This window comes from Larus michahellis, chromosome 20, assembly GCF_964199755.1.
Source record: "Larus michahellis chromosome 20, bLarMic1.1, whole genome shotgun sequence".
In the NCBI taxonomy this organism is placed as follows: domain Eukaryota; kingdom Metazoa; phylum Chordata; class Aves; order Charadriiformes; family Laridae; genus Larus; species Larus michahellis.
In genome coordinates this window covers 7,417,343-7,427,778 of record NC_133915.1, presented here as the reverse complement: position 1 = coordinate 7,427,778, position 10,436 = coordinate 7,417,343, and the positions used below count along the sequence as shown (strand labels likewise).

General features: G+C 54.8%; 1 long non-coding RNA gene across 1 annotated transcript; it reads right to left on the bottom strand.

The window, feature by feature from the left end:
• Positions 1–275: 275 nt before the first annotated feature.
• On the bottom strand, positions 276–9,385 carry LOC141733376 (uncharacterized). Its single transcript, XR_012584282.1, has 3 exons — positions 9,274–9,385; positions 5,308–5,953; positions 276–395 (listed from the first exon to the last, which is right to left on the bottom strand). It is a non-coding gene; the product is annotated as an uncharacterized LOC141733376 (long non-coding RNA).
• Positions 9,386–10,436: the final 1,051 nt, after the last annotated feature.

Sequence of the window (10,436 nt, the reverse complement as noted above, 5' to 3'; positions counted from 1 at the left end):
AAATAGGAGGGAGCATCCTCCATCCCACTGCAACCTCACGAGTGTCTTTGAGATGTTCAGACCCATGGGGCCTTTACAAACACATTCACAGGTGGGATTTCGGGCACACCAGGGCCGGGAAGGCAAACACAGTCAGGGTTTACTTATGGGTCTCATTAAGGTTTGAGCATTATTTTGTGCTCTCTGCTGCCTTTTCAAAGCTATTAGTTTTTACTGGGGGATCTGGCTCCCATCTTTCCGCCGCCACGCCTCACCTCAGCCTTCCTCCCGCGCTGTCCCCGGCGCTGCCCGCTCCCGCCGGGGGACCCCGGGGGTCCCCGCTCCGCCCAGAGGCTCCGCCGGCTGCCGGGGGTCCTGCGCGCTCCCGCACCCGCCAGGTCCTCGCCAAGGAGCCCCTAGAGGAGAAGCCGTAAAAATGTTTTATGTAGGAATAGGTTGGTTTCTGTGCAATAAAACCCGGAGCCATTGAAAAGCAAGCTCCTGTGTAATTACAAAGACAGAGGAGATCGCTTCCATATGTCTGAGTGGGTGTGAGGGGCCCCGAGCCCGCATCTGCTCTCTTTGTTCTGGTGGGGGAAAAGGGAGAGAAAGGCAGAGAAAACAGAAGACAGAAAAGGGAACCCAGGGTCTGCTGGAGAAAATGACCTCCCGCTAAACCCTGGCCAGGGCCGTCCCAGCTTTGAGGATCAAGGCACGGCAACATCTGGCCGCGGCCGAGAGCACACTTGATCAATAAATTGTGCTACCAGGCACAAAACCAGAGAGATCTGAGAGCCATTCATTAACGAGCTCGTTAAGTGATTGATATGCTTAATTTTCCTGTCAAATGCGGACTTCCCTTGTAAACATGTCAATTGAGAAAAGTTCAAGCTTGTCACTCGGATTTATGGCTGGAATAACATGTAGGTGGAAAAGAGCGACGCGTCCCCTGTGGCCCCTGTTGTTTCCTATTACATGTAGGGCCAACGAACCCAGGTGCTGCCGCGTCCTTCTGCCCTCCTCCTCCTCCTCCTCCTCCTCCCTGCCCACAGCTGAGATAACAAAAACAGACCGTCCCTGGAAACGCACCAGAACTTGGCCCCAGGAAGTTTAATTTGTTCACCTTGATAAAGTGGAGCCCTTTAGCTTTAGGGTGCCGCTGACGGGCTGGGGTGGAAACCCAAATCCCACTGACTTTTCCTTGCCTTAAACAGCGGCGTGTTTGGCTGAGTGCAATATCCACGGTGAGACGGGTTTAGCCAGGATATTTAACTTAATACCAGACACAGGATTAGATGTTTTTAGCCATTACAGCAAAGGAAGACCTTTTTTTTTCCCATGTTTTGCCCTTTTTTCTCGCTCCCATTCATCACAACTCCCCTGCCCAGGCTCCTGCGGGTGCATAACCCACCAGGATGGTGCGTGGTGCTGGTGGTTGGGACCCCCCAATGCATGACCCCCACCCCGAGCCCACACGGCTCCCCGGGGCACAGCCTGCTGAAGGCAAAGAGCCAGCAGGACACCTGCCCCCCCCGGGAACAGGACCCCCAGGAGCTCCAGCGAGCCCCATCTCTGGGGCTGGGCTCCATCTGCATCCCGGGGGTGTGGGGCCGAGCCCAGCGCGGGGGTCACAGCTCCATCCAGAGACCACCCCCACGGTGACGTATAAACACAGGCAGCATTGAAACGTTTTGCTCAAAATGTTTGTTTTTAGGGAAAAACACCATAAGTGTTTGGTTTTGTAAGCATTGTGCAAAACGGTTTGGGTTTGTATTTGCTGAGACACCGCGGTGGCGGGGGAACGAGTGAAATCCAGGGGCTGCTGCTCAGGTTTAGTTTGGGGGGGCGACTTTTGGGGCGCAGCACTGCCTGGTCGGGCGGCTCCAGGGGCAGCACAGATCGGGGAGGAAGAGGAGGAGCATAGGACATCCCCCCAAGCCTCTTGTCCTGCTCAAATCATAGAATCACAAAATGGTTTGGGTTGGAAGGGACCTTAAAGCCCATCCCGTCCCACTCCCTGCCCTGGGCAGGGACACCTCCCACCAGCCCAGGCTGCTCCAAGCCCCGGCCAACCTGGCCTTGAACCCCTCCAGGGATGGGGCAGCCACAGCTTCTCCTGCCCCCGGAGCCCCAAAATCACGTCTTATCTAAGCAGCCTCAGATGACTTTATCCTCCAGCCCTTCCTTCCCAGCCCCAGCGAGCACCGGCGCCTCCGTTGCCCACGGGGGTGTTTTGCGGGTGGGGGGAAGGTACAATGCCGTACCTGATGGCTGCGGCTCTGGGCCAGGCGATGCCGGCGTGGGTGCCCGCAGCGAGCACCAGCGCCCTGCCTTTCCCAGGGATCCCCTTCTGGGCTGGGCACAGCTATAAATAAGCTGTTTTGTGACTGATTCATTTTTATTTCTGTTAAGTTTTATCACGAAATAGCAGTCATCGAATCGACACCTCGGTTCCCTTGAGCATATTCCCTCTGGTGTCATTTTTTGATAAATGCCAAGAACAGCCTAGCAGCAGGAGACCATTATCCTGTGACATGCTCCACTCTGCTCACATTATCTCTAAAATAACACGGATGCTCGCACAAATCCCTGCAGCAGTTGTGACGGGGACCAGAGACAGACCCAGCCTGGCTGGACCGGGGCCGCGGCACCGCAGCCAGCAAAGCTTGGCCGCCTCTGGCTTTTCCCAGCCAGGGTCCGGTTCAAAGCTTCCCACCACCAGCGAGAGGTTTTGGACGATGGTGGAGACAGTTAGAAAACGGTAACTCCTTCCTACAGACAGGGGGACAATCCAAAGGTTTTAGGTTTTGTATTTTCCACTTTATTTTAGGCAGATTCCTGCCTCCTCAGGGACTGGAGGGGCCTGAAGCATCACGGGAGAAGACCTGCATCTCACTGCCCAAACCAGGACTTGAACTTCTCCCAGATGTTAGAGTTATCCACCTTTCCTCTTTCCTCGTTATTCCCAGTGACACCCGAAAGACCCCACAAACTCAGCAACGAAGAGCAAAGGAGGGAGAGGAACACCAAACCCAAACCTAGCACTGTTCAGGTTCCACCTAATCCCCCAAACTCAGATTTTGTGTTTCTCAATGAAAGCTTAAAACTTAACTTGCTATGGAAATGTAACTTTCTGGGGGCGACGCTACTTTTTTTCACAGCCAGATCATCCCAAAAGCTGTTAAAGCCGGTTAGAGACGAGGCGTTTGGGGTGAGGGGCTGGAAGCGAGCAGATTGTGGCAACTCGGCCTCCACTCATCCTCGCTGGCTCCCAGAGGCGGGGGGCCGTGCCCAGGGAGGGAGCCGTGGCCGGGGGCCTCCCCGCGTGGGCGCCCCCACAGCCGGGCACTGGCTTTAGAGAGACGGCCAAAAATCCCGAGGCAGAGACCCCCCTCCCGCATCGCCCGATAAACGCGCTTGTTTTGAAGCGCACAGGTTTCTGGGTGCTCTCTGGGCAACAAGAGTCCGATCCTGTTGCCAGGGATTTGCCGGCGTTTTGTGTCAACCTGGCACTGTATCAGTATTTATTTTTGCTAATATGACACAATTAAAGGGTAATCGTATCTGTACCTTTCATATCACGTCAGGCAAAATGAATGCTGTTAGAAGGATGATACTAACGTGACACGATAGGACATAGTTAACGCGATGAAACGTTCAGATCATGTTAATGTAAGAGAAGAAGGGAGGGAGAGCTCTGGCGTCTCTCACCCTTCTCGGGTTCCTCACCGCGGTGTCCGGGAGGCCGGTGCTCATCCCTGGAAGCTTCGCTGCTTCCGACTGGAGCCGCTGCCTCCGCAGAGCACCGCAGGTGCTGGGGGTGGACGTGCCCGGGGCGGGGACGGTCATGGGGGACAGAAGAGGGGAAAAAACCTCCTAAGCTATGGCTCCTACACCCGCGTCCCTCTGGTGATGGCTCACGCGTCTCTGGCTGCTTCCCCTCGCCTGCGCCAGGCTCGGCTCTCGGCATCTCCGACACTCTGCACCCTCAGCAGCCCTTCCCATCTAAAACTCTGAGGCATGGTGGCAAAACTTGGAGGAAATAATTAACAATTATTTCACAGGAGAAGGTTCCAGCTGGAGCAGTATCTGGTGGTTGAACATATATCTAACAAAGGATTGTTATTTAAGCAATAACCCTTGAGAAATTGGTCGTTACCAGCATTAAACGACTCAGCCCATTGCCAAGGATGGTTAACGCTCTAATAAACTGGTCATTAACTGCAGTAACAATGAATTTCGAGGGGATTATTGCTATTATAAACCTTAATCAATGGTTTATAACAGCAATAATGTGGTCCTTTCTTTTAATGGTAAGTAGTGCGGCATGAGCAGCCTGCTTGGAAATATTTTCAGTCTGGCTGATAAGACAAAAGCAGGAGTTAAGAGCCCTCCAACTCCAAACACTTTTGGGGAGGAAAACAGGCCCAGGGGGACCGGCAGGGAGAGGTGGTGGGGTGGCCGTGGCCTTGCACGAGGCGGCTGTGCCACGAGGGCCACTGGGCTCGGCCACACCGGGGCCAGCAGCGGGCACACACCTCGGCTGCCCATTTGGGAGCTGGGAACGGGCAACCAACCTCAGCTCCCACACTGGCGGAGTCTGGATTCATCGCGTGGGTCGGCTGGTGAGGAGCGGCTCTGCGCAGAGACATGGAGAGGCCGCCCGGGGGACGAGGACAGGGAGATGGAATCAGCCAGCACTGGATGTGATGCGTCCAGCCACCGTTCTGCCAGAGTTTCCATGGATAAGGACTCCCTTGCACCCGGGAACCCCGGGGACCAGCAGCCGATGTCTTGAAGAATAAGACCCCTCTCTACCTCCACACAAAGAACCGCAAACGTTATTATGGGTCATCAATTACTCCGCCTCTTAAAACCCAACTGCTGCACGGTACTTGACACTGCGACCTTCTGCTGCATCCCCACAGCCTGGGAATGTCACGGGTGCCCTTTCCCTCTCCTTTCCCTGCCGCTTATTTGGAGACTCCCGTTACCGCCTTTTGTTTGCCATGTGAGATGGATACATTGCTTATTTACAGTGTGAAAAAGGCGGGGAACAGGAAAGATTCATATTCATCCTGAGGGGTGCAAAGAACCCAGGTTAATTAAGGAGATGAGGAAGAAGCCAGCAGTGCCGGCGGGTCGGGCCGGAGAGCCCCAGAGCTGGTGGATTTTCCGCAGGAGGGTTGGAGGAACCTTTGCTCCCGCTCCGGGGGACGGGCCAGCGTGGGCACCTGGGGGCAGGGAGCACCCCCCAGCCGAGGGACAAGCTGTTTCATGCCCTATATCCCTTAAAAAATATATATGTCGGTATAATAAGGTAACAACCTGATATTGGGGTCTTCCCAGGGAGTTTAAGGAGCATCCCCTTGTCCTGAGCGAGCGGAGCTGGACCGAAGGATGCTGGGTCGATGACTGCCTGGTCTGCACTCCGTACCCCGGCAGGCTCCCGAGAAACCCCTTGCTGGGCCGAAACTTGTCTCGTCACCCCCAGACAGGGGATTATCTCCGCTTCTGTGTCCAGCAGGCAGGGGCTCAGGCACCTTCGCTCTTGCTTCAAAGCTCCAGCAGATCCAGGGAGCTCCCAGGGGAGGCCGGGCCGATCTCTGGCAGCTCGGGCTGCAAAGCCCCCAGCCAACGACTGAGTTATAATTATGCCCTGACTTTAATGGAGATTTTCTCTCTTCTGTGCTTGTGATTTTTATGGCTCTTCGGAGCTGATTCTCAAGCCCTGCTCTTATCTCTGCGCTCCCTCGGCTAAGCTGGCTGTGGCTGCGGGAGCAAAGGCATCATCCCGTATTAACCAGGGTGAAACCACGAGCGGTTTGGGGGCTTTGGCTGGTTTTGGCCAGTCTTCTGATACACTTTCCAACCTCATCCAACTCATCCCTCCTTCCGTTTGCTTGTCAGCGTCCCTCAGAGTGGAGGGGGTGGTTGGCGACTCTTCTCTCTGCACTTTTTTTTCCAAAGAAGGCTGCAATGGAATAAATTGGAAAGTTTACTTCATGTAGCATGGAAATAAAAAAGCTCATTCAGAAAGTTAATGATTTATTTTATAGTTTCATTATCAGGGTCACATTACTCAATAGCATTTCAAACATGTCATTTGTACAAACTATGGTAATTAAAATTTATAACGTACTTCATCAGCGGCATATGAATCTTTTAGCCAGCACTCTGCTGTCATATAAACAGTGTAATTTCAGCTGCAATTCACCCTTTATTGGCTCTCATTTGTGATTTAACAGCCATCAATGACTGTGCTATAAAGAATAAATTAACCATCCGTAAACCTTATGATGACAGGGACAGTCAAACAGACTTAAACTGCCTGCGCCGGGCTCTGGTTCGCCAACAGAGACCAGACCCGGGAGGTGCTGGTGCGAAGGCGCGATGGCTCCCGTCACCGGGGTGCCGGGCACCACGCACACCACCGCCGGGTCCACCAGTGGCTCACGAAATGCAGCTTTTTCTCTGGCCGAGGATCCCTCCCCTCCTGCAAGCTGTTTCCTGCCTCGGAGGAGGAGTTTCAGCCACTAACCGCTTTAAAATCCCCTCGCTGTCCCTCCGGCTGCGGAGCCGTCCTGAGATGCGCTCGCAGGATCCCCGCGGCATCGCATCCCTGCGCCTCCCGCTGCCACCCCGCGGCCCCCGGCCCCCGCAGGGCAGCAGCCCCCCGGGCCACCACATCCCCATCCAGCACTGGGGGTCCCAGGGGGAGACCAGGACTCAGCTGGAGACCCCCCAGGGCTGGCACCTCTCCTCCCACGGCGGACCCTGCCCTGCTGCGTTGGCGCAGGCAGGGTGGGCGAGGGGCAGACGGTGCAAAGCCAAACCCCAGCACTTCCAGCCCCGGCGAGCTTTATGGACCCGAGAGCAGATCTACAGCGAGCAATTCCTTAATCGGGGGCTCCTTGCAGCCGACAATTATCCAACGGCTTATTTGTGCCCATCTTTTGCAGAGGGAGCAATACGTTTTAATGGGATCCCTCCTATGCTGAGCGCTGACGCTGTACAAAGCTAATAAATGATATGGATTGGATTTGTTACTGAGACATCTCCAAGGAGCCTGGGTCATACAGGCCAATAAAATTGGCCTCATAAATTTACCCTGACACACAGGATTACTCCAGCATTGCTGAGGTCACCTTCTCACACTGATTTATTGCCAGCCCATGGGTTAATAATACTGTTTACGGGGTTGTTGTTTTCCCCTACACGTAGCAGATATTAATCAGCGCGTCCATGCCTTTGCGGTGCTCTGGGGGCGGGCGCAGCGCGGGGGAGACGCCGGGTGAGGACGTGGTGGGGAGGGCGAGCCTGATTTATTTTCTAGGCAAGAGTTTTTGTGTTTAAAAAAATCTTCCAGAAGTCCTCTGCGGGAGGAGGTAAACTTTTCCTTCGCCGAGTCCCGAGGGCGAGGGGCGGCACTGGAAGGGTTTTGGCAGTTCCTGTTTCTGGGCAGCGTCTTTGGCTGCGAACTTCTGATCCATGGGAGGGATTTTGATGTTCATAAAACTGTAATTCCCACCCGATCCGCTCCTCGGGGGAGCGGGCAGCAGCACAGCGTCCTCTGGACGAGGGGACCCACGGGGCGGGCGCAGCGGGGACACGGGGCAGGGAAGCTGCGCCCAGGTGTTGAAGTGGCGGCAGCGGCGGCGCAAGCACCAGGCACCGAGGGTTTGCTGGGCGACAAAGAGCCACCCTCGCTTCAGGGCACTCCTCGCTTGGCTGCCTCAGCCACGAATCGACGCGAAGCAGCCCCTTTAAAGCCCACAGACTTTCCCAAACGCCAGCGGAGCTGGTGCAGGGAGCTTCTCCGCCTTCAGCGTGCTCAGGTGAAACGCTACTCGGCCAGCGCTTGTTTTGCAAGATTTCACTGTTTTACTGCCAAATAAGTACTATTTGATGCCTGCGGGCGGGTGGCACACACCCAGCCCCAGGGCTGGAGCGGCACAAAGTGTCAGCCCCAACTCCCGCTCCCTCCGAGGCCAAGGGCAGCGTTTACAGCCGGGACAGGGAGAAGCAAAGCATCCTTTCCTTGCGACGAGTGTGCTTCAGAGAGCCACACGAATAAACACGTCTTAAAACTAACAGAGCGGACTGTCAACGTGTCACTATTTCCCCAGGGACGCTTCTGTCCCCAAGGGCGGGAGGGATGGCTTCCTCCCCAGGGCTCCCGGGGGGTTTCCCCACTCTCCTGGCGACCTTCTCCCTTTGTCCTGGTAAAAAGCACTTTACAAACTGGCTTCCCCCTCCAAGCTCCTGTCCGGGGTGAAACCTGCTTTGAGAGCAGCCCCAGCACTGTCCCCGGCTGCGTTTCAGGTTGTCACTGGGACGGGCTCTGTGAGACCCGGTGCAGGGACAGTCTCAGCCTGGCAGCACGAACAAGCTTTGCACCCTCGAGAAATTAAGATTTCCCTCAAGATCAGGCCAGACCAGGCTCTGCAACAGCTCCTGATCGCTACGGATGCCATCGAGCCTGTGCTCCTCCTCTGTCCCACTGAATCCCTGTGCTGATGGCGTAAACAGCGCCCAGGTTTCATGAAGGACTCCGCAGGGGGATTCCTGTCTGCTCCAGGGCAGGGTAACACCTCCCTTCCCAGGCTGCCGAGGACAAGGACCTGCTTTTCCTTCTCCATAGCGAATTTTTGGGCTTCTAAATTCCTTCATTACTCCCTCTCCTGCAACTTCCTTTTTTAAAATCTGTGGGAAAAGAGCTTCGAGGAAAAAATTCATCCCGTGCCCTGAGCAGGGACAGGCGGGTGATGGCGGGAGGCAGGGGCAAGCGTGGGGGCACCCAGAACGAAACTGAGCGGCGTAAATGGCTTGGGCTTACGAAGAGCAAACTCCAGGATATGAATTATGGAGTATTAATTCCCAGCTCCAGCTCCATGCTTAACATCTTATTTCTACAGAAACTTGCTGAATGCAGTAACACGACCGGACCGGGCTCTCGCCCGGCGCTCACTGCGCAGCCTGGGCTGGAACCGGCTCGTACAGAGGAAAAGCTCGCGGTGCCGTTCCCCAGCCCCAGCTCATGCCCTCCTGGGACGGGCTGTGGCCCTGCGCCGCAGCAGGCTGTCCTAAATGCCCAGATACTGCTTTTGCTGAAAAACTTGTGTGCCTGGATGCCACACGAGCATGTCACGAGGATAAGCCCATGTATTCTATGAAAAAAAAACACGGAAAAACACAGCCTGGAGAGTCAGCTTCACCGCACCCCAGTTCTCCCTGTTGGCACTTCTCATTCCCTGTGTTTGACGGTGCTTGAAACCCCGCAGCAAGAATTACCTGCACGAAGCAGCAGGAAGGTGGGGCAGGGCTGTGTCTCTGTCTGTGTCCTTCCGTCCCTCCGTCCCCGCTCGGGTGGTGTTTTTGGAAGTCCTCTCTGTGCCTTTCTCCAGCTGGGAGAACGGCACCGTGTGTTTGCCATCCCGCAGCCCGGCACGGGGGCAGCCAGGCTCGCTCCTGCTGCTTCCTGTTATTTTCATCCTGCCGTAATCGGAGGGGACAGGTGAGATGTGCTTCAAAACACTGTAATCATATTTTAAATGGAAATGAAATGTGTGAATTAAATGTAAATTACAGCAGAATGGGAGGACAATCACTATTAGTTAAGGTCTGACACCTATTTTTGCAGACCTTTCCTAAATGCCACAACTTGTTTCTCCGCACTTGTGACGAGGACTTGTAATTACGTGGCAGCTGCTCCTGCAGCCGGGCGGATGGCGGGTACCGAGGGGGGCCTGTGTATTTTAAATAGCTACGGACTGCTTGTTGGTTCTGGGAAATTATGAAGCAGCAATGATATTTTTATTCGGGAGCCATGAAAATAAACCTTGGTGTTTTCCTCCTGAAAAGGTGAGGCAGTAATACAAAAGGACGTTTTTATAGAGTCAATTTATTTAAGGGTTCCCCCATTTGCCTTTATATTGGAAAAATATGTGCCCTGCCAATGAGCTGAAATTTCTTCTTTATCTTTAATCTCTACCCCACCTCCTGCGAGCCACTGGCTATTCCCGCAGCCCCTCTGTACCTTCAAGCCTCCCAACAAAGTCTCACTCCATTTTTCACACCGGGAAGCATCCACAGGCCCTCGCCCGTCACGGCACCGGTGTGTGGAGTGCCCCTGCCCTGCGGATGCTGCAACGCAGCGCCAGCCGCAGCAGCAGCATCCTTATTCGGGATGGGAAGGCGAGTCCCAGGAAGACGAGAAGGGACGCTCTGGGGCTGTGGCAAAGCCAAGGGACAGCCCCCCTGCCCCGGAGAGGCTGACTATAACAACTATAACAACGAGACAACTTACGTGCAGTGAAAATGGTACAGCGTGGGGAAAAAATAGCGCTGAGCAGAAGCTGGTGGCACGCCGCTCCTCAGGTGACATCTTTGTGATTCAGAGATTTCCTCCTGCGCCCGTTGTTCTGCCTGTCTCCCTGCAAAGATAAAACATTAAC